Raw genomic sequence first — 23,910 nt, forward strand, 5'->3', positions numbered from 1 at the left:
CCTAGGATAAAACCCATCTGGCCCAGGGGACCTACCTATTTTCACACTCTGCAGGATTTCTAATACCTCTTCCTTGTGAACCTCAATCCCACCTAGCCAAGTAGCCCGTATCTCAGTAATCTCCTCGACAACACTGTCATTTTCTAGAGTGAATACTGACGAAAAATATTCATTTAGTGCTTCCTCTATCTCCTCTGACTCCACACACAACTTCCCACTACTATCCTTGATTGGTCCTAATCTTACTCTCGTCATTCTTTTATTCCTTAAATACCTATAGAAAGCCTTAGGGTTTACCCTGATCCTATCCGCCAACAACTTCCCATGTCTTCTCCTGGCTCTTCTGAGCTCTCTCTTTATGTCTTTCCTGGCTACCTTGTCACCCTCAAGCTCCCTAACTGCGCCTTCACATCTCATCCTAACATAAGCCTTCTTCTTCCTTTTGACCAGAGATTCCACTTCCTTCATAAACCACGGCTCCCGCGCTCTACAGCTTCCTCCCTGCCTGACAGGTACCTACTTATCTCGGACACACAGGAGCTTTTCCTTGATTAAGCTCCACATTTCTAACTGCCCATCTCCTGCAGTTTCCTTCCCCATCCTATGCTTCCTAAATCTTACCTAATCGCATCGAAATTGCCTTTCCCGCAGCTATAACTCTTGCCCAGTGGTATACACCTATCCCTTTCTTTCACTAAAGTAAACATAACAGAATTGTGATCGCTGTCACCAAAGTGCTTACCTCCTTCCAAGTCTAACACCTGGCCGGACTCATTACCCAGTACCAAATCTAATGTGGCTTCGCCCCTTATTGGCCTGTCTACATCCTGTGTCAGGATGCCCTCCTGCACACACTGGACAAAAACTGACCCACCTATAGTACTCGTACTATTGTGATCCCAGTTAATATTTGCAAAGTTGAAGTCCCCCATGACAACTACCCTGCCTCTCTCACTCCTATCGAGAATCATCTTTGCTATCCTTTCCGCTACATCTCTGGAACTATTCGGAGGGATGGGTTATAAATGCTGGCCAAGCCAGTGACACTAACATCACACAAAAGGAATATTAAAAAAAAAGCCTGCAAGATGAAAACGGCTCCACACTGTCCGAACTGCCATCTCTGCCTCTTCTTATAGAGGAAGATAAAAGAATCTCACCTTACCTTTCCCATGTTCACCTTTCTCACCAAAGCCCAGTATTCACCCCAGCCCTCACTTATACCAACCAGCAGCACTGCCACCACTAACACAGCAGCCCCTCTCAAAATCTCTTGCCAGTAATTTTTTATTAACTGGTTTACTTCAATTATAATGCAATCTCTACAATCAGACTAAGTACCATTTAGGCGACAACCAATTTTCGAACAGATTTTCTCGATTTGTCTCCTTTTTTGGTTAGAGGGAGGGAGGGAGATGGAAACACGACAGTAATGTAAGATATATGTATTACAGTGAGACAGGAAAGCTAGTATGACTCATCTTGTCTCTTAGACACCTTAGAGTGAAGCAACACATTCATTGCATTATAAACATAACACAACATTTCAACCCCACTCACACCTGGCGTGACAGAAATAAAATGCGGATGGGTTGGACAGGTTGGGTTTGTTTCAGCTGGAGTTTGGGAGAGTGAGGGCTGATATCACTGAAGTGTCTAAGATCCTGAATGATTTGATAAGGAGGATGTGGTAAGGAAGTTTCCTCTTGTGGGCCATTCCTGAACGAGAGGGAACTGCGTTAAAATTGTGTTCACTATTTCAGGACAGATATCAGATTTGTTTCCAATCAGAGAGCAGTGCAACTTTGGAACTCTCTGCCCTAGAAGGTGGGCTCACTGAGTATTTGAAGATACAGGTTGATAGATTCTTGTTAAGGGACTTTGGGGGGAGATGGAATACAAATCACAAAAAGGTCAGGCCTGGTCTTATTGAATGGTGGAGCCGAATGGTCACCTTCTGCTTCTTTCTCACATGATCCCAGGACTGAGGGCTTTGTTTAAAATTCTTTCACTGGATGTAGGTGCCACTGGCTATGGGCAAAATTATTACCCAGAGGGCAGGTAAGAGCCAACCACATTGCTGTGGGTCAGGAATCACATGTAGGCCAGATCAGGTAAAGTTGGCAGCTTCCTTCCCTAAAGGACATCAGTGACCCAGATGGGTTTTTCCTGACAATCGAGAATAATTTCATCAATAGACTCATAATTCTAGATGAGTCTCTGAATTAACAGTTCAGCAATGGTACTATGAGGCTGTTACCGAACTACAAAGGGAGAGTTTTAAGGGTGTAAACCAAATCCTTGATCAAACAAGTATAAATTAAGGAGAGCCTATAGAATGGAGGAGAGTTGACGGGAATGAGGGAAGAGAATTACCAAGTTTAGGTTCAAGACAGCTGAATCTAAAGCCACCAACAGGGAGGAGAATAAAATAAGAAACTGTCATGCAGCTAGAATTGGATAAGTGCAGACAGTTTAGGGAGGTGTGGAACTACGCAGGGAGGACAGGGTGAAGGCACGGGTAGGTTGAAAAGCAGTGAACCAAATTTTAAAAGGATGTTGATCAGGTTAAGACTAAGGTCGATGTCTTATGGGACTTGCTGCAAGGACACAGACATTAGAATTTGAGGTGATCATGAGTATATGAAGGTAGAATGTGGGAGACAAGCTGGGAGTGTATTGGAGTAGTTACGGTGAAAGGGAACAAATGCTGGATGGAGGGTTTCAGCAGCTGATGGACTGACGCTGAGGTGAGCCATCGGAAACTGAGCAAGTGACCATCATCTAATAGGACAGAGAAACTGATCCATCAGCCTGAAACTTACTGACCACGTGGCTGTCAGTGACTCCAACACAAGTGAATGGAAACATTGCTCAGAGCCTGTTTCTGTAACATTCAACACAACCAGGAAATGGAAAGTGAATAATGAGCTGAAAACAAGGCCACTGCTCTGTTAGAGTCAAAATCATTTAACATTAAGTTAGTGAACATTACTGATTTTCAGAATATTAGAATCTTCAGAAAGCAATCTCCCAGAATCACAGTAAAAGGGGAAAGTAAACAACATTCTTGGCAAAGACAGAATGAACCAACTGCTTGTATAAAAACAGCTCAGAACAAAGGGGCTGAATCCTCCTCAAACCTACAAACACAGATACCATCAGATTTGTAGACAGAGATTGGAATTCTTTAGGAAAAAAACCTTCCCTGCTGATGGTGTGTGCTGGAAACCATTCGCATTGTGATCTACTACTTATTTCCTTTGGAAATAATCTCTGTTTCCACAAAGAAAAGCAGGTGTTTCCCTCACTGGCTGCTTGATTCACAGACAAAGGAAACCTGATCGGGGTCTCTCAGATAAATTAGGCTACTAGCGATATTGCACATAACAAGAGCTTAGACCAAAACAGGTTCTAGTGAAACCAACAATGCAATGAAAAAGGTGAAATAGTCTTTATAATCAGCAGCCTCTCTCATTCAAATAATTCGGACAACTGCTAAACATTTTTAAACTATTAATACCAATGTATACATATTAATTTCCTTTCCTAATTTCCTCCAAAAAATGTATCTGATTATTCTCTTGAAAATATATTTTAAATGGTCAATTCATAATCACAGTTCACTTCAAACTATTCTTAGTGCAGAACATCTTGCAAATTAAAACAAGTTTCTTATCAATGATGACACTATATATCAAACAGTTTCCAGTTCAACCATCTGTCCAAACATTGCTTTGGTTCATTATTGCAGGGAAATTACAGTTTTTTTGAGATCCTTCCATTACTTTATTCCTTAATAACATTGCATGGTGTAATAGGTGGCAAGCATTAAAATAAAGTTAAATCTTCAATGCAAGAAATGCTACAAATAATCACATATCATTCAGTTCATTCATTGTCATTGATTTCCAGAGTTATTTTCAGTGTATGATCAAGTTAAATTTGCTTAAATAATCACAGTACAATTTTCACCTCTGTAGATATGTAAAGTGAATGTCAAATTATTCACATTTTGTTCTGTTTTATTCCAGGAATGATGGAATGTGTTACATTATTATGGGAAACAGGAACAAGTGAAGGTGGTGGCTCTCAGACGTGAGGCCTTAAAGCCAAAGGGCCAGGTGGTAGTGACAGTGGGGGAGGTACCTAGTGCCCCGCTCTCCTTAGAAGGCAGTGGGGATGGTGACACTGACTGGAACGGGTTAGATGGCGAAGCGCCCATGTATGGACAGAGGGACGGCAATGGATGGGATGACCCACCACCCTGTAAGACCCAGAAGGCCGTGTCTATGGCACTGCTGGGCATCAAAGCTAAACTTGGACAGACAGGAGGGGCAACAGATGTTGGTGATGAACACCCAGCCTGACAGAGAAATGGTAATAATGGGCCTTATTGGGTGAATATGGATGAATTAGGTGAGCTGCACAGTCTCACTGACGTTGATGTACATATCTTCCCTCAGGCCAAGATGCCCTGATGTGTACAGCAGAACCTGTTCCTGCAATGAGAGGGTGGGGGTGTGAGCCGGTTCCCCCCAGTGCACAGCCGATCAGTACCTCCAGGCATTTACAGATATTACAGGGACACACTGGGAAGGGGACAGGCTGAATGGGCTAAAATAACCTTGGTGATTCAGGGACCCAAGGGTAATATCGAAGATCATACAGAGAGGAAGCCTGAGGTGTGTAGGACCACGGGGGGTTACCAAACCCCAACCTGTGATGATGAAATAGGTTTGATGTATTTAAAATGGGACCACATTTAACTGTAATTATAAGCATGGGACTCCCAGTGGGAGTCTAACCACATTCTGAATTGGGCCATGAGAGCTGAGGCAAACTTAGAAACACAGGGGAATAGGTGCAGTACAGAGAGGGATACCAGACCCACAATGTTACAAGGGAAGCAGGAAAGGGTACATAGCCTAGTAACGTAGGCAGAGAGAGGGAGATAGATGTTCAAATTATGTGTGGCCTGTGTTCACGTGTGCACATGCATAGCCCAGGAACGTTTCTTGATGCACTGTTTGGGATCAACAGCACATGATGTTAATACAGGAGCATCCACGTCAGTTACGGATATGGATTTACCCCTAATCCCCACAACTATAAAAAGAGAGCAGTCGGAGGGGGATCTGAGGAAGCTAGATGAAGCGAACCTGTCCCGATGCAGGGTCATGGATATGACAAAATGTATTCAGATATGGGAGCGTGAAACTGAGAAAGGGACCATTCTGGGATTTGCCAGTTTAGAACAGTTAGGAGCAACTATTGATGTAGAGACACGAACTGTAACATGGGAACAACCTGGCCTGGCCAGGGACAGGAAGCAAAGGAGGCGACATGTCCAGAGTAGCTCAATTGCAGGGAGTCTGGGACAGTCACTGAATCTGGGAGTGATAGCTAGGACCCTCTCAGCGGTGAGGGTAACTCAAACAGGAATGTGGGTTATTATCTGTAGATCCTGTAAAGATCGAGGACCCTCTCACTCCCCACACAAACAGGATCCCATTAAAGCTAGGGCTGAGGAGGCAGTAATTATGACAGTAACAGATTGAGAGAAGCAGGAAATAGTCAGACCGACAGTATCCCAGGCTAATTCACAGAAGCTGGAGGGCTCATGCCACCTCACTATTGATTATACCTCCCTCAGTAAATCCGCCACTAAAGAGTATCCTACAGTAGCGAACCACACCACTGTATTTCATGGATTGAAATCGCAACAGGATATAGTCTCAGCCCATGATATTGTGAATGGGGTCTAGTCCATACCTGTGGACATGGAATGGCAGAATAAGCTGGTGCTTAAACAGTACACCTGGATCCAGTGACCTCAGGGATCCCATAATATTCCAGTATATCCCACCAATGTATGGCTGATGGGGTTAGTCACATTGATCTTACCAACACCTCATCACCTCAGTTGGCGAGAAAGAACATATCCAAATATTAAACAGAGTATTGGGAATGGTCAGGCAAGCTGGACTTAAAATTAACCCACAGAGAGTGGGAAGGTAGGGAGTGACGTACCTGGACATCATATCAGGGAGATCAAATCAGGAATGGAGAGGGGACAATCCCAGTGGAACGAAAGACCATGATTTTAAAACTATCCACCCGCACACCGTGAAGGGGGTAAGGCAAACTTTGGAATTATTTAATTATTGGAGGAATTTTGTGGAGAATTATCCGGAATTGGCAGAACCATCATAAGCCCTGACCGAAGCAGGGAGTCAGCATATACACAGACAGTCAGCATGCCTTTGGTATTGTTCATGAGCATATGTTGGCCTGGGCTCCGTGAGGGTACATCACCCTGTCTGGGGTCACATAGAGCATGAAGTACAGGTCAGAGAGTTAGTGAAAGCAGCTAACTTTCCCAGTGAAATAGCAATAATGAAGATTAGAGTTCACAGGAAAGTAGAAACAATGGGGTAGTATGTGTGTAAGGCAGGTAAAATACTGACTGAAACAGTGCACACATTTGGGGAAGTTGCAGTGACAGTAGCTGCAGGAGCGAGAAAGGAAAGTTTGAATAAATTTCCAGAAGTACTCCCACAACAGGAGAAACAGGAATGGGAAAGGGGTGAGGCAGTAATAGGACAAGTGGTGCTGGAAGAGCACAGCAGTTCAGGCACATCCGAGGAGCAGTAGTTACGGTTCCTGAACTGCTGTGCTCTTTCAGCACCATTAATCCAGAATCTGGTTTCCAGCATCTGCAGTCATTGTTTTTACCTAGTAACAGGACAAGGCAGAGTCTGGATGATCCAGCAGTGCCACTACACTGTCAAAGACAAACATTATTAAAAATATATCAGGGGCAGGTCTATATTGGGCAGGATAAAATGCAATATCAGATGATCCACTACCGGGGTGGCCTGGAACAGGGAGAGATACAGCAAGTTTTTGTCGAAGTGTGTAGTCTGTACACAGTGTGAGCCAGGGAAAGTAGTCAACATAAAATAGAGGCAGCGGCAGGGACCCAGGGGCCCATGGGAACAAATACTGATCGATTTTACCCACACCCCCATCCCCATCCCAGGGAAGGAAATCCTGCTCGGTCTTAATAAACAGGCTTACTCAGTGGGTGGAAGCATTCCCCTGCAGATTCTGACCAAGCGAACATAGTTAAACAGCTATTTTGTTTATCCTGTTTAATACTGAACAGAAATCTCATCCCCCATACCATTCGCAGAGCTCAGGTACAGTAGAAGGAATGAAGCAAACACTGAAAGCCTGTCTGACTAAGGCCCTGACAGAGACAGGCAGAGATGGGTTAGTGTACTCCCCACCATCCTATTGAAACTGAGCTCCGGTATAAATATATTTAGCAATATGTTTATAAATTTATAAATATATTTGTTAATATATACCTTGCTGCATCTCTAGATATATTTATAAATTTATAAATACCTAACACCTGTTAGGTATTTCTGCATTTTTGAATCCTTTTTTTCAAAGTGTTCAGGTTTTGATGTATTTGTAAAACAAATGGTCCCAATTCAGGAAGGATTTTAAGCTTAGAAAGAACACAAACACTGTTCTATTTATTCATTCTTGGCATCCTTTGTTGCCTACTCTAGCATTTTTTGCCGATCCTTAAAGGCCTGGACAAGGTGACAGTGAGTACCTTCTTGAACTACTGTCATCCTATTGACAAACTGACATTGCTGTGAAGCCGTTCCAGGATTTTCACGCAGTGATATCCAAGTCAGGATATTGTGCAACTCGGAGGATGACGTCTCCATGGTCCAGCTGCCATTGTCCTTCCAGGTGGTAGAGATTATAGTTTCGTGAATTGCTTTTGAAGGATTGTGGGGAAGTTGCTGCAATGCATTGTGTTTTTCATACAAACTACTACCACTGTCCAGCAATGATGAGTGAAGTGAATGAAGCAGGTGGCTGATGGAGTAAGATTCCCAGGCCGTGCAGTGCATAAGGAAGCCACTTGACCATTGTGTCTGCATCAGCTGTCACCCAGTGCAATCTCCTACCTCCTCTCTCTAACTCCGTACATTGTTCACTGTAAAGAAACAGTCTAATTCCCTGAGTGAATATCTTGATTCATGTACCCAGGTTATAGGGTCTGCTTTGTGTTGGATGGAGTTGAGTTTCTTTAGTGTTTTGGAGATGCACGCATTTAGGAAATATTCCATCATATTCCTGACTGATGTCTTGCGAATAATGCAAAGACACTGAGGAAAACTATTAGGTTTAAATTGAACATGTTTATTTGAAATCATGAACTTCCTGTGGCTGTGTGCTTCCATCCACTTTATCTGACGAAGGGACAGCAAGATGAAAACTTGTGATTTCAAATAAACCTGTTGGATTATAATTTGCTATTGTCTGTCTTTTAACATTGTCCAGCTCTGACCAACACTTGTATCTCCATAATCAGGCTTTGTGGAGTCACTGCAGATTTCCGAGCCTCTGACCCCTTGTAATGACAGAGTTGATGTGGCTGGTCTGGTTCAGGTTACGGATGATGAAAACAACAAGATGTTGACAGTGGATGATTCAATGATGACAATGCCCTTGAATGTCAATGCGAGATGATTAGATTCTCTCCTGTTGTAGATGAAAATTGCCTGGCAATTAAGCGCAATCAGTCCCAGGTTGAATCTTGTGAAGATCTTGCTCCACATGGATATAGACCATTTCGGTGACTGAAGAGTAGTAAATTGTACTGGGTATTGTACAATGATCAGAAAATGTCCCCATCCCCAACCTTCTGATGTTGACAAGTTCATTGATGAAGCAGCTGAAGATGTTTGGGTCTAAGACACCATCCTGAGGGATCCCTGCAGTGATGTTGCAGGGCTGAGATGATTGGACTCCAGTAACCACAATTATCAAGCTTAAGGATGGCTCCAACTATTGACACTGATTGCAATTTTGCTCCTTGATGCAATACTCCATCCAGTGCTGCCTTGATGTCACAGGCAGTTACTTCCCAGCTCTCTCCCAGTGTGACAAAACTGCTGTGCAGTGAGTTGAGATCAGTGTGAACCCAGTCCGACATTGTGCATCTTTTCCTGCAGTCAGAGGAAGGTGAAGTCACTCTCGGCTGTGACCAGTCAGTGAATACCCAGTTCAGATATGAAGACAAGTCTCTCCCATATTCCTCACGTTTCCAGAATTTCCCACCTTTGTCGGTGCATTTTGGTTCTGATAACACTGAATAATTGTCCACGTAACCAGTCTCTGCCCAATGGGAACAATGATTTTTCCCTGCATGTTCAAAATTCAGTTTACTATAAACTGGCTGACTGTCAGATTCTAATCTGCTGTTTGGTTTGCAGTTGGGAAACACAAACCAAATCATAGAATCCCTATGTGCAGAAGGAGGTCACTCGGCCCGTAAGGTTTGCACCAACCCATTGAACAACATCCCAAACAGACCCACAGCCCCCTACCCTCTTCCCATAACCCTGCATTTCCCCCGGCTAATCCACCCAACCTGCCCATCTTTGGACTGCTGGAGGAAACCTACACAGACACGGGGAGACTGTGCAAACTCCACACAGACAATGGTGGGTGGAATCGAACCGGGATTCCTGGTGCTGTGAGATAGCAATGCGTACTGCTGAGGCACCGTGCAACCCCTAAACCCTGCTAATATCCCATGCAGTTTGTTAATCAGATATCAGAAACACCATCAAAGGAATGTGGGAGAACATACAAAAGCCCAAAGTCATGTTGTGAAATGGAGCTGATTGAAATTGGAAATGTGTGGGGCTGGTTGGAGCAGGAAGTCCTCATGAAAGCTCCTGTATTGTCATTAAAACCCCACCCACCCATTCAATCCCATTGGCTGGAAGACCAAGCACACACCTCATGCACTCCCAATGGCCGGAGGACCAGCTCCATCCTCGTTCGCTCCCATTGGATGGAGGACCTGCCACACCCCTTCAGTCCTCCCACCACACCACACATTCACTCCCAAAGCCTGGAGGACCAGGCCCCACCAGCTCAGTCCTCCAGGCCCACTCCTTATTCACTCTCATTGGCTGGAGGACCAGAACCCACCAACTTGGTCCTCTAGCACTTACCCCCCCCCCACCATCACCTCACCCCTACATTCACTGCCAGTGACTAGAATTCCTAATTCATGGAAATGATGTGGAGGTCATGGTGATGGGAGTGGACAAAATCACACAACAACAGGTTACAGTCCAATTGATTTATTAGGAAGCACAAGCTCCGAGAGCACTGCTCCTTTGTCAGGTAGATACCGGAAGCTACTGCTTCCCAATTAACCTGTTGGACTATAACCTGGTGTTATGTGATTTTTAACTTAAATTGAAGTTTGTCAGGTACTTGGGTGAGCTATGGGGGGAGGGGTTGGTTTGACCACAAAGTGCTGAACCGACTTATGTAAAAACAAGGACTGCAGATGCTGGAAATCAGAGTCTAGATTAGAGTGGTGCTGGATAAGCACATCAGTTCAGGCAGCATCTGAGCAGCAGGAAGATCGACGTTTCGGGCAAAAGCCCTTCATCAGGAATAGAGGCAGGGTGCCTGCAGAGTGGAGAGATAAATGAGGGGGTGGGGTGTGGGGTGGGGAGAAAGTAGCAAAGAGTACAATAGGTGAATGGGGTGGATATGGAGGTGATAGGTCAGAGAGGAGGGTGGAGTGGATAGGTGAAAAGGAAGATAGGCAGGTAGGACGGGCCATGAGGGCAGTGCTGAGCTGGAAGGTTGGAGCTGGGGTGAGGTAGGGGAAGGGGAAATGAGGAAACTGGTGAAATCCACATTGATGCCCTGGGGTTGAAGTGTTCCGGGGCGGAAAATGAGGCGTTCTTCCTCCAGGCATTGGGTGGTGAGGGAGCGGCGGTGGAGGAGGCCCAGGACCTCCATGTCCTTGGCAGAGTGGGAGGGGGAGTTAAAATGTTGGGCCACAAGGCAGTGGGGTTCATTGGTGTGGGTGTCCCGGAGATGTTGCCTAAAGCACTCTGCAAGGAGGCATCCAGTCTCCCCAATGTAGAGGAGACCACATCGGGAGCAACGGATACAATAAATGATATTGGTGGATGTGCAGGTGAAACTTTGATGGATGTGGAAGGCTCCTTTGCGGCCTTGGATGGAGGTGAGGGAGGTGGTGTGGGCGCAGGTTTTGCAATTCCTGCGGGGGCACGGCAGGGGGCCAGGAAGGGAGGTTGGGTTGTTGGGGGGCGTGGACCTGACCAGGTAGTCATGGAGGGAACGGTCTTTGCGGAAAGTGGAAATGGGTGGGGAGGGAAATATATCCCTGGTGGTGGGGTCTGTTTGGAGGTGGCACAAATGTCTTCGGATGATGTGGTTTTTGCGAAGTTTGTTAGTGCGGAAGGTGAGCACCAGGGGTGCTCTGTCCTTGTTACGGTTGGAGCGGTGGGGTCTGAGGGCGGAGGTGCGGTATGTGGACGAGATGCGTTGGAGGGCATCTTTAACCACGTGGGAAGGGAAATTGTGGTCTCTAAAGAAGGAGGCCCATCTGGTGTGTTCTGTGGTGGAACTGCTCCTCCTGGGAGCAGATACGGCGGAGGCGGAGGAATTGGGAATACGGGATGGCATTTTTGCTGGAGGTGGGGTGGGAAGAGGTGTAATCCAGGTAGCTGTGGGAGTCGGTGGGTTTGTGAAAAATGTCAGTGTCAAGTCGGTCGTCTCTAATGGAGATGGAGAGATGCAGGAAGGGGAGGGAGGTGTCAGAGATGGTCCAGGTAAATTTAAGGTCAGGGTGGAATGTGTTGGTGAAGGTGATAAATTGCTCAACCTCCTCGCGGGAGCACGAGGTAGCGCCAATGCAGTCATCAATATAGCGGAGGAAAAGGTGGGGAGTGGTGCCAGTGTAACTACGAAAGATGGACTGTTCTACGTAGCCAACAAAGAGACAGGCATAGCTGGGGTCCATACGGGCTCCCATGTCTACCCCTTTGGTCTGGAGGAAGTGGGAGGATTCGAAGGAGAAATTGTTAAATGTGAGGACCAGTTCAGCCAAACGAATGAGTGTCAGTGGAAGGGTACTGTTGGGGACGTCGGGAGAGGAAGAAACGGAGGGCTTGGAGGCCCTGGCCATGGCGGATGGAGGTGTAGATGGATTGAATATCCATGGTGAAGATGAGGCGTTGGGGGCCGGGGAAACTGAAGTTTTGGAGGAGGTGAAGGGCGTGGGTGGTATCTTGAATATATGTGCGGAGTTCCTGGACTGGGGGGATAGGACAGTGTCAAGATAGGTTGAGATGAGTTTGGTGTGGTAAGAGCATGCTGAGACAATGGGTCAGCCAGGGTGGTCAGGCTTGTGGATCTTGGGAAGGAGGTAGAACCGGGCAGTGCGGGGTTCTCGGACTATGAGGTTGGAAGCTGTGGGTGGGAGATCTCCTGAGCTGATAAGGTTCTGTATGTTCTGGGAGATGACGGTTTGGTGATGGGGGATGGGTCATGGTTGAGGGGGCGGTAGGAGCAGGTGTCTTCGAGTTGGCATCTGTCTTCAGTAGTGTAGAGGTCAGTGCGCCAAACTACCACTGCACCCCCTTTATCTGCTGGTTTGATGGTGAGGTTTGGATTGGAGCAGAGAGTGTGGAGGGTGAGAGTTGTGAGGGTGAGAGTTTGGAGTGGGGGAGGGGGGTAGACATGTTGAGGCGGTTAATGTCTCAGCGGCAGTTGGAAATGAAGAGATCGAGACCAGGTAATAGGCCAGCGCAGGGTGTCCAGGTGGATGGAGTGTGTTGGAGGCCAGCAAAGGAGTCCTCGGAAGGTGGGCGGGAGTCCTGATTTTAAAAGTGAGCTCAGAGGTGGCGGAAGAAGTTTTCGACATTACGGCGTGTATTAAATTCATTGATGCGTGAGGTGCTATTGTCATGGAGATAATCCTGATCGACAGCCACCATTCAAAGCCATAAACCACAGAGTACTTTTTCCAGTCACACTGACATTTGAAATATTGATCCACAGATGGAATGCACACCTTTCCTTCCACATGAAAAGGCCAATGATATTCAGATGGCACAAGAATTAAGATCAGATGTGAGGTTTTGAGTCAGCGGGAGATGAGCAAGTGTTTCTGCTGACTCTATTGGCTGGAAATAAGCAGAACATGCTGCCTATTATGGTGGTGCAACGATTGATAAAAACAATTATATCAGATCTGAGAGAAATAAACTTGCAGAGTGTAGGGGACATATGGGGAATGAGAATATCCGCCAACCTTCCATATCTGCCAACCTCCACTCCCGGCACCTTCCCCTGCAACCGCAAGAAATGCAAAACTTGCGCCCACACCTCCCCCCTTACTTCCCTCCAAGGCCCCAAGGGATCCTTCCATATCCGCCTCTCTTCCTCTCTTCTGCTACAGAGAGCCAGCTTGGATTTGATGGGTCTCTTTCGGTGGTACAATGCATTTTATTTGGATTTGCTTAACTTGCTCTGGTCACTTGCCTTCAGGGGTTAAATTATCATTGAGATAAATCTGCTCAGTGTTCTTACTCAGACCAACACAGGCTGTCTTTCCACAGCAGGAGATGATGTTTATTGCTTTATGCTGGGTTGTTGCGGGGGGGGGGGGGTCCCCAGTTAGGGTACAAAGAACACCTTCTCCAGGGTGGGCTAACCAGGATTGTTAATATCGCAGAACATTTAGACCCACACCAATACATGAAATGCTTTCTGACAGACTGAGGAAATAAACTATGGTCCTTCCACATACATCAGGGCAATGATATCCATATCCTGGTACACGGAGTGACTGCACAATGTCTGTTTGGGATTTACAAACCCTTCCCATTTCATAGAGACATGCCTTGGACTGTCCCAATCCTGGGAAGGGCTGTGTCAAAGGATTCAGACAAAACCACATCCAGCTCTGACAGTCACTCTGTTTATGAGTGTCAAAAAATGTGGTGCTGGAAAAGTATAGCAGGTCAGGCAGCACGTGAGGAGCAGGAGAATCGACGTTTCAGGCATAAACCCATTATCAGGAATGTGGGGAGGAGGGTCGCACGGTGGCTAAGAAATAATTGGGTTGCAGGGTTTATTGGAACCTAATTATCAAAAGGTTTTCAACAGGAAACAGCAGCATTCAGACTGGGCAGTAACACACCTACACAGTGTGTGTAACTGTCTGCCAGCATTTATCTGAAATGGCAAAGCACCAGTGCAGCCACACCAGGGAGAGGCTGTGGAAATATAGGGAATGTCAGAAGGGAATCCACTCCACCCTCTCCTCCCTGACCTATCACCTTCATCTCCTTCCCCACTGACCTATTGTACTCTATGCTACTCTATCCCCACCCCCACCCTCCTCTAGCTTATCTCTCCACGCTTCAGGCTCTCTGCCTTTATTCCTGATGAAGGGCTTTTGCCCGAAACCTCGATTTTGCCAGTCCTCGGCTGCTGCCTGAATTGCTGTGCTCTTCCAGCACCACTGATCCAGAATCTGGTTTCCAGCATCTGCAGTCATTGTTTTTACCTAAGGGAATTCTTTACCTATCCCACCTGGAAACTGGCCAAACCAGTCAGACTGGGGAGAAGCTGTTCACCTGCTCTGTATGTGGGGGAAGGGATCATTTAGGCATCCATCCTGATAGCCATAGTTGAAGGATTTTTTTCTATTGTTCACACCAAGGAATGAGCAATGGTTTTGGCAGTTATAATGTTAATAAAATTATGTATGTAGAGAACTTAGTTTTGGAAATGTTCACAACATCGTTGAACATGTACAGATTCAGACTGGGTACGGACTTTTATTTTCCTTTATTCATTCACAGGATGAGGGTGTCGCTGGCCCGGCAGCATTTCCTGCCCATCCCTAATTGCCCAGGGGGCAGGTAAGAGTCGACCACATTGCTGTGAGTCTGAAGTCACAATGTAGGCCAGACCAGGTAAGGATGGCAGCTTCCTTCCTGAAAGGGCATTAGTGAACCAGATGGGTTTTTCTGACAATCAATTAATGGTCATCATTAGACACTTAAGTTCTAGAGCTTATTTTTATTGAATTCAAATTCCCCCATCTGCTGCAGCAGGCTTTGAACCCAGGTCTCCAGAACATTATCTAAGTCTTTGGATTAACTATCTAGTGACAATACCACTAGGCCAGTACTTCCCCACATCGCTGTCCATCTGCACAGAGTGAACAGTGATTTTCTGGTTAATCACACATACGTTTGCTCAATGATTGCAGGAGTTGGGTGTTGATGGGCTATTGACATCCATCTCTGAACAATGTATTCTGTGGTTTGTTTCTGATGATTGGAAACACCATCAGTCTTGTTATCTTTCGGGGATAAAAACAGTTTCAGTTAGCTTTCTGTTAAATTCATGGCAATCAAGTCGATCCCATAACTCTCAGGCAGATTAGTTTCTTTAGGAGAACTCTCCATCTCCCCAACCTCCTCCATCCTCACCTCCAACAGTACAATAATCTCACAGAGTCTCTTTGTGACTCTGAATGAGACAATCTGATCAGCTGCTTCTTTCCCTACTCCTATGTCAAGTGGCTCTTAAACTCCCCCTGCTGCAGTTGTGATCCTGCATCATTGTACAGTGTTGCTCGTATTTCCTGTCTTGGCCTACAGTGTTCATGATACTGCCTGTAGCTTCTTGTAAAGGGCCTATAGTGTAAGAGTTTAGCTCTTTCCTTCCGACAACAACAGTAAAGTTGCACTCCAACAAAGCTTACAGAATCATGGCCCAGCATGCTTCCAACTTACCTCTTACCATCCAACCACAGGATCAGCCCTCGTTCAACTGAGAGAGTTCAGGAGGGCATGCCAGTAACAGCAGCATGAATACCTAAAAATGAGGTGTTAACCTGATCAAGTTACAAAGAGGACTACTTGTGTGCCAAACAGCATAAGCAGCAAGTGATAGACAGAGTGAAGCAATCCGGGAAACAACAGAACAGATCTAAGATCTGCAGTCCAGCCACATCCAGTTGTGAATGAAGTCAGAGCACAGCTGGAGTTCTGAGGACAGTTCTTTTCAAGATATTAACCAACAAGAATGTCAGACACATGGTGGGGAATCCCAGTCTCATGGAGTGCACATCCTGTTCCATGTGGGAAAACCAGGACACTTCTTGTGTCAGCAACAACCACAAGAACACGGAGGTCAGCAACACTTGTGTGACCACGGCCAATATACTGCACTCAGTTCTGTTCCCCACATTCCAGGGTGATGTGTTCTCACCAGAGAGGATTGATCAGAATGTTTCTCCAATTGGAGAGTTTCTGCTCTGAGAAAGGCTGGATAGGGTGGGGATGATTTCCAAGGAGGATGAGCTGAGATTTTATTGACATGATTAGATGCTGAAGAATCCAGATCGAGTGGATAGGAAGGAGCTATCCATTAACAGATGGATAGACCATAAGACATAGGAGTGGAAGTAAGGCCATTCGGCCCATCGAGTCCACTCCACCATTCAATCATGGCTGATGGGCATTTCAACTCCACTTACCCGCATTCTCCCCGTAGCCCTTAATTCCTTGTGACATCAAGAATTTATCAATCTCTGCCTTGAAGACATTTAGCGTCCCAGCCTCCACTGCACTCCGCGGTAATGAATTCCACAGGACCACCACTCTCTGGCTGAAGAAATGTCTCCGTATTTCTGTTCTGAATTTACCCCCTCTAATTCTAAGGCTGTGTCCACGGGTCCTAGTCTCCTCGCCTAACGGAAACAGTTTCCTAGCGTCCACCCTTTCCAAGCCATGTAGTATCTTGTAAGTTTCTATTAGATCTCCCCTTAATCTTCTATACTCCAATGAATACAATCTCAGGATCCTCAGCCGTTCCTCATATGTTAGACCTACTATTCCAGGGACTATCCGTGTGAATCTCCGCTGGACACGCTCCAGTGCTAGTATGTCCTTCCTGAGGTGTGGGGACCAAAACTGGACACAGTACTCCAAATGGGGCCTCACCAGAGCTTTATAAAGTCTCACTAGCACATCAGTGCTTTCATATTCTAACCCTCTTGAGATAAATCTTCGAGGAGAAAGTGAGGTCTGCAGATGCTGGAGATCAGAGCTGAAAATGTCTTGCTGGAAAAGCGCAGCAGGTCAGGCAGCATCCAAGGAACAGGAGAATCGACGTTTCGGGCATAAGCCCTTCTTCAGGAGAAGAAGCTCCTGAAGAAGGGCTTATGCCCGAAACGTCCATTCTCCTGTTCCTTGGATGCTGCCTGACCTGCTGCGCTTTTCCAGCAACACATTTTCAGCTCTTGAGATAAATGACAACATTGCATTCGCTTTCTTACTCACGGACTCAACCTGCATGTTTACCTTTAGAGAATCCTCGACTAGCACTCCCAGATCCCTTTGTACTTTGGCTTTATGAATTTTCTCACCGTTTAGAAAGTAGTCCATGCTTGTATTCTTTTTTCCAAAGTGCAAGACCTCGCATTTGCTCACATTGAATTCCATCAGCCATTTCCTGGACCACTCTCCCAAACTGTCTAGATCCTTCTGCAGCCTCCCCACTTCCTCAGTACTACCTGCCTGTCCACCTAACTTCGTATCATCGGCAAACTTTGCTAGAATGTCCCCAGTCACTTCATCCAGATCATTAATATATAACGTGAACAGCTGCGGCCCCAACACTGAACCCTGCGGGACACCGCTTGTCACCGGCTGCCATTCCGAAGAAGAACCTTTTATCCCAACTCGCTACCTTCTGCCAGACAGCCAATCCTCAATCCATACCAGTAGCTCACCTCGAACACCATGGACCCTCACCTTACTCAGCAGCCTCCCGTGTGGCACCTTATCAAAGGATTTTTGGAAGTTTAGATAGTGCACATCCTCTGGGTTTCCCTGGTCTAACCTACTTGTCACCTCTTCAAAGAATTCTAACAGGTTTGTCAGGCACGACCTCCCCTTACTAAATCCATGTTGACTTGTTCTAATCTGACCCTGCTCTTCCAAGAATTTAGAAACCTCATCCTTAATGATGGATTCTAGAATTTTACCAACAACTGAGGTTAGGCTAATTGGCCTATAAATTTCCATCTTTTGTCTTGATCCTTTCTTGAACAAAGAGGTTACAACAGCGATCTTCCAATCATCCGGGACTTTCCCTTACTCCAGTGACTTTTGAAAGATCTCAACCAATACCTCTGCTATTTCCTTAGCCACTTCCCTTAGAACTCTAGGGTGTAGCCCATCAGGGCCAGAAGAATTATCAATTTTAAGACCTTTTAGCTTTTCTAGCACTTTCACTTTTGTAATGGCAACCATACTCATCTCAGCCCCCTGACTCCCTTTAATATTTGGGATATTATTGTGAAGACTGACACAAAGTACTTATTAAGTTCTCCAGCTATTTCCTTATCTCCCATCACTAGGCTTCCAGCATCAGTTTGAAGTGGCCCAATGTCTACTCTTGCCTGTCGTTTGTTTCTTATGTATTGAAAGAAACTATTACTATCATTTCTAATATTACTGGCTAGCCTACCTTCATATTTGATCATCTCCTTCCTTATTTCTCTCTTTGTTATCCTCTGTTTGTTTTTGTAGCCTTCCCAATCTTCTGATTTCCCAGGGCTCTTGGCAACTTTATAGGATCTCTCTTTTTCTTTGATACATTTCCTGACTTCCTTTGTCAGCCATGGCTGTCTAATCCCTCCCCGGATAATCTTTCTTGGGGATGAACCTCTGTACAGTGTCCTCAATTATACCCACAAACTCCTGCCATTTTAGCTCTACTGTCTTCCCTGCTAGACTCTGCTTCCAGTCTATTTTCGTCAGTTCCTCTTTCATGCCCTCATAATTAATTTATTTAACTGTAACACCATTACATCTGATTTTGCCTTCTCTCTTTCAAACTGCATACTGAACTCTACCATATTATGATCGCTGCTTCCTAAGTGTTCCCTTACTTTACGATTTTTTATTAAGACTGGTTCATTACATAGCACTAGGTCCAGAATAGCCTGCTCCCTTGTGGCACCATGACAAGCTGTTCCAAAAAGCCATCCTGTAAGCATTCCATGAATTTCCTTTCTTTGGATCCACTGGCAACATTATTTACCCAGTCCACCTGCATATTGAAGTCTCCCATGATCACCGTGACCTTGCCTTTCTGACATGCCTTCTCTATTTCCCAGTACATGTTGCGCCCCTTGTCCTGACCACTGTTAGGAGGTCTGCACACAACTCCAATTATGTTTTTTTTGCCTTTGTGGTTCCTCAATTCCACCCACACAGACTCCACATCATCCGACCCTATGTCATTCAGTGCCATAGATTTAATTTTGTTCTTAACTAACAAGGCCACCCCGCTCCCTCTGCCCACCTCCCTGTCTTTTCGATAAGTTGTAAATCCTTGGATGTTTAACTGCCAGTCCTGAACCCCCTGCAACCACGTCTCTGTGATGCCTACCACATCATAATCATTCACGATGATCTGTGCCGTTAGTTCATCTCCTTTGTTACGAATGCTACAAGCATTCAGGTAAAGTGCCTTAATGCTAACTTTCTTATCATGAGAGATATTGGAAGTCATAAGACGTCCTAAGTTATCCTTCCTTTTTGCTGTATTCCTAGTCTGCCTCAAGCTTAAATCCACCTGCACACACGCTATCCTGCTGCTTATCTTTCCATTTAACTCCATACTCCCTGTCGCTTTAACTTTCCGGTTGCTTTCACTTTCCCTAACCCCCCCAACTCAGAAGTTTAAAGTCCTACTGACCACCCTATTTATCCTCTTCGCTAGAACATTGGTACCAGATCGGTTCAGGTGGAGACCATCCCAATGGTACAGATTATGACGGAGGATGTGCTGACCATATTGAAAAATCATGAGGATAGATAAGTCTCCTCGGCCAGAAAGGATTTAACTAAGATTGTTATGGGAAACGAGGGAAGGGATGACTGTGTTTTGGCGAAAATCTTTGTATCCTCACTGTCCACTGGAGTCATACCAGATGATTGGAGAGTGGCAAACATTATTCCCTTATTCAAGAAAGGCAATCAAGATAATCCTAGGAATCATTGATGAGTCAGTCTTACGTCAGTTGTGGGCAAATTATTGGAGAGGATTCAGAGAGACATGATTTATGATTATTTGGAAAAGCATAGATTGATTAGAGATAGTCAGCATGGCTTTGTGAGCGACAGGTTATGCCTCACAAACCTTACTGAATTATATGAGGATGTGACAAACACATTGGTGAGGACAGAGTAGTGGATGTGGTGTATATGGATTTTAGCAATGTGTTTGATAAGGTTCCCCATGGTAGGCTTATTCAGAAAGTAATGAGGCATGGGATACAGGATTATCCTGATATAATTCAATGTTGAGACATTTGTGTCAGAGACTGCAAGGGGGAAGTGGGAGAGAAATATTTTTTTAAAAAGCAGAAAGGAAAGGAACTGGTGAGCAGAGGAGCTCCAAATAGCTTCTCACCCTGCCAACATCGTATTGGGTGAGCTGGAACGCAGACTAGTCGAGCAAAGGCCTGACAAAGTTACTGTGGTGAAACGGTTAAAAATTATGTCCCAATACATGTGTGAATCTAACCGGAATGGAGGTGTTGCTTAGTCCCGTGTGAATCTTATTACACACCTCCCCGTGTGAATCTTCTTATCTGTATGTAACCAGAATGGAATGTGTTTTTTAGCCTTGCTCTGCTGTTCACATGAATGTTTATATCTGGAAAAGAGTATATCAGCTGGAAAAGTCTCCAGTTCGGTGAGTCTGCTCCGGGGTTGCGTTTAACTGCCGAGCGTGGGTTGTTGGCAACCGCTCTACGAGAACTGACGGCTCCCAGTTCCGGTAACATGTAGAGTGAGTATAAGCCAGACCCGTTGTATGAGACCTGGTTGTGGCGACGCTGCGGGGAATAAAATGCCCATATTCTAGCAGACTCGCCTCTTGGTCGTTTGTTCTGTGTCAGACTACTCTCCTACGAACCTGACCTTGAGAATTTTTTAAAACATTTGGCGTAGTCGAGCAGGGTCAATCGCAATTGAGGAGAGATTTTGATACAGAACAATGTTTTGGAAAAAGACTAAGAAACCAGAAGAACAAACTGTGGAGGTCCCGACCGTCCCGGGATGGCATGGATGTGGGCATGTACGTGGCAGTTTGTTTGAGAGAGGATCCCAGTCCTGCCGAAGAACCCCTTGCCTGGGGTACAGCGGAGGATGTGGGCATGTCCAAAAAGCTGAAGCGGAGTTAACAGAATTGAATGGGATTGAACTGAACTGAACTGAGTGGAACTGAAGTGAATCAAATTGAACGGAACAAAATGGAACTGAGCTAAATTGAATTGAAATGGACGGAACTGAATTGAACACAATTGAATTGAACTGAACAGACCTGAACTGAGCTGAATTGAACTACACTGAATTGACTGAACTGAAATTAACTGAAACGAATTGAACTGAATTAAGCATAATGTAACACATGTATTGGGCCAAGCAGTGGAATGTGGTGTAAAATTATGTCCCAATACATGTGTGAATCATAATGTAACACATGTATTGGGCCAAGCAGTGGAATGTGGTGAAACGGTTAAAAATTATGTCCCAATACATGTGTGAATCTAACCGGAATGGAGGTGTTGCTTAGTCCCGTGTGAATCTTATTACACACCTCCCCGTGTGAATCTTCTTATCTGTATGTAACCAGAATGGAATGTGTTTTTTAGCCTTGCTCTGCTGTTCACATGAATGTTTATATCTGGAAAAGAGTATATCAGCTGGAAAAGTCTCCAGTTCGGTGAGTCTGCTCCGGGGTTGCGTTTAACTGCCGAGCGTGGGTTGTTGGCAACCGCTCTACGAGAACTGATGGCTCCCAGTTCCGGTAACATGTAGAGTGAGTATAAGCCAGACCCGTTGTATGAGACCTGGTTGTGGCGACGCTGCGGGGAATAAAATGCCCATATTCTAGCAGACTCGCCTCTTGGTCGTTTGTTCTGTGTCAGACTACTCTCCTACGAACCTGACCTTGAGAATTTTTTAAAACAGTTACACGGATAGAATCATAGCTTACAATGTCCTAGACATCATTGTCACTATCCCTGTATGTCCTGTCCCACCGGCAGGACATGGGTGCAACTGAAATGCTGGAACATGCAGGGTTATGGACTAAGGTCTGCAGAATGGGATCATTGTGATTTATTTGACATTTCTCCAGAATATTAAACTCCAGTCTAATTTGAAAATTTATCAACATCATCAGACTTGAACTCCAAATGTCAGAAAAAAAATATCAGAGACTTACAGAGCAGGTGAAGGTCACTTGGCCCATCCTGTATGTGTTGCTTATAATATAACTACCTAGTCATTACAACGTTCCGTACTCACCGATGAGAGCAACTATTTCAGACTGTGTACTCTGCCCTCTATGTTGTTATAATCTATTTTGCCAATGTATTTCTTTGACAGGGGCTCACTTTGTTTCCTGGTTTCTTTCCCAGCCCTAAATCCATTCCCCGTGGCCTTGAGGGACTACCATTTCTGCTATTTAATCTCTCCTGCCTTCCCCCGTGTGACAGACTGTCTTTTTGTCCTTGCCTCACCCCCACCTTGCTCACATCCTGTTACATTTCTGATGGTTCCCAGGCCTCTGTGACTTCACTGCACCCCCTAGGTCAGTGGCACGAATTTTGAATTCTCTTCCTCCAGAAATAATTGGAAATCTTTCTGTCTGCAGTTTCCCCCAGATTTTATTTTGAAAATCAGAGCATTTGTGTCAGAGTCAAGTACTTGTGTGCTTTCATCCACAATTCCGAGCATTTGGATGTATTCTGTGACCTGTCCACAGATGTGCAGCTTCACTGGATTGACCATGTTAGTATGGCCTGTAGTGTGCAGGTTCGGCGGGTTGGGTTAGCCATGATAAATGTGGGGTTATGGGGGTAGGGTGGGAGAGCAGGTTATTGCAGACTCGATGGGCCAAATAGCCTCCTTCTGCACCTACGGGATTCTGTGATTCTAACTAGTTGTGATTGTCGTCACGTTTTCCTCATGCCATGGTCATTCAGCTCAGGTACATATGCTGCCTTGGTGTTTCTGTGGGTACTCACTCGCTCCTTTCCTTCTGTTTTATAACAATTTCACACTGTATTTGAGGGCGAGAATGAATTTGTAAATACAAATACTCCAACCGAAACCCGGGCAAGTCAGGACCTGTTTCTGCTGCTGATGTCGCTCACAGGGAACAGGAAAATAAAGGTTCGGTCATACATCTTACAAGGTTACAATCAGCAGGAATGGCTAAACAGCTTAAAACTCTTTTCTCAAGAGGAAGCTGAGAGACAACCTGGTACAAGCAGGAAGCTTTATGTCGGGTTTTCAGAGAGTTCAGGTTGAAATAATTGATTTGGAAGCATGTTTCATTGCCCCAGGACATCAAAGGTGCTATCTAAATGTGCATATTTATTTCTGTCTCTCTGTCTGAGTTAACAATCAGATGGACAGGTCAATGTCTGAGTGTTTTCCCAAATCCCTGAATGAATGTCTCCCCCCACAAACTCAGGTGCCTCACCACTCACTGGGTCATGGAGAAACTCTGCCGTTACAATGAGAACTATCTTTGCTGTCACCTCTCCTCGTGCTTCCGCCTAATCCCCACTTCCCTTCATTAAATCCCAGCTGCCTCTAGTCCACCCACATGGGCATGCTGAAGAGCATGACAGGAGAATGGATTGAAACCGAGAGTTCAATAGCCAGAATGAAAGAGGAAGAAGGAAATAAATGGGGATTTTGAATCCCAGGGGATACAGACTCCAGGATTAGTCCTTGTGGGCATTCCTGCAGTAACACGAGACAGCATTCCATGATGAGAGTTAAACCCGGGTGGCAGGAGAGGGAGCCACTGAACATGGGCAGGTTTAGTTCAAACACAGGAGGTTTGTTCAGTCAGCAACAGTGTGTTAGACATGGAGGTGAAGTGAACAGTGAGGAGAAATGTTGCCACAAGCTG

The sequence above is a fragment of the Chiloscyllium plagiosum genome, unplaced genomic scaffold, assembly GCF_037043375.1.
Source record: "Chiloscyllium plagiosum isolate Xiang-an unplaced genomic scaffold, Cpla_swu_hap1 HiC_scaffold_8, whole genome shotgun sequence".
Lineage (NCBI taxonomy): Eukaryota > Metazoa > Chordata > Chondrichthyes > Orectolobiformes > Hemiscylliidae > Chiloscyllium > Chiloscyllium plagiosum.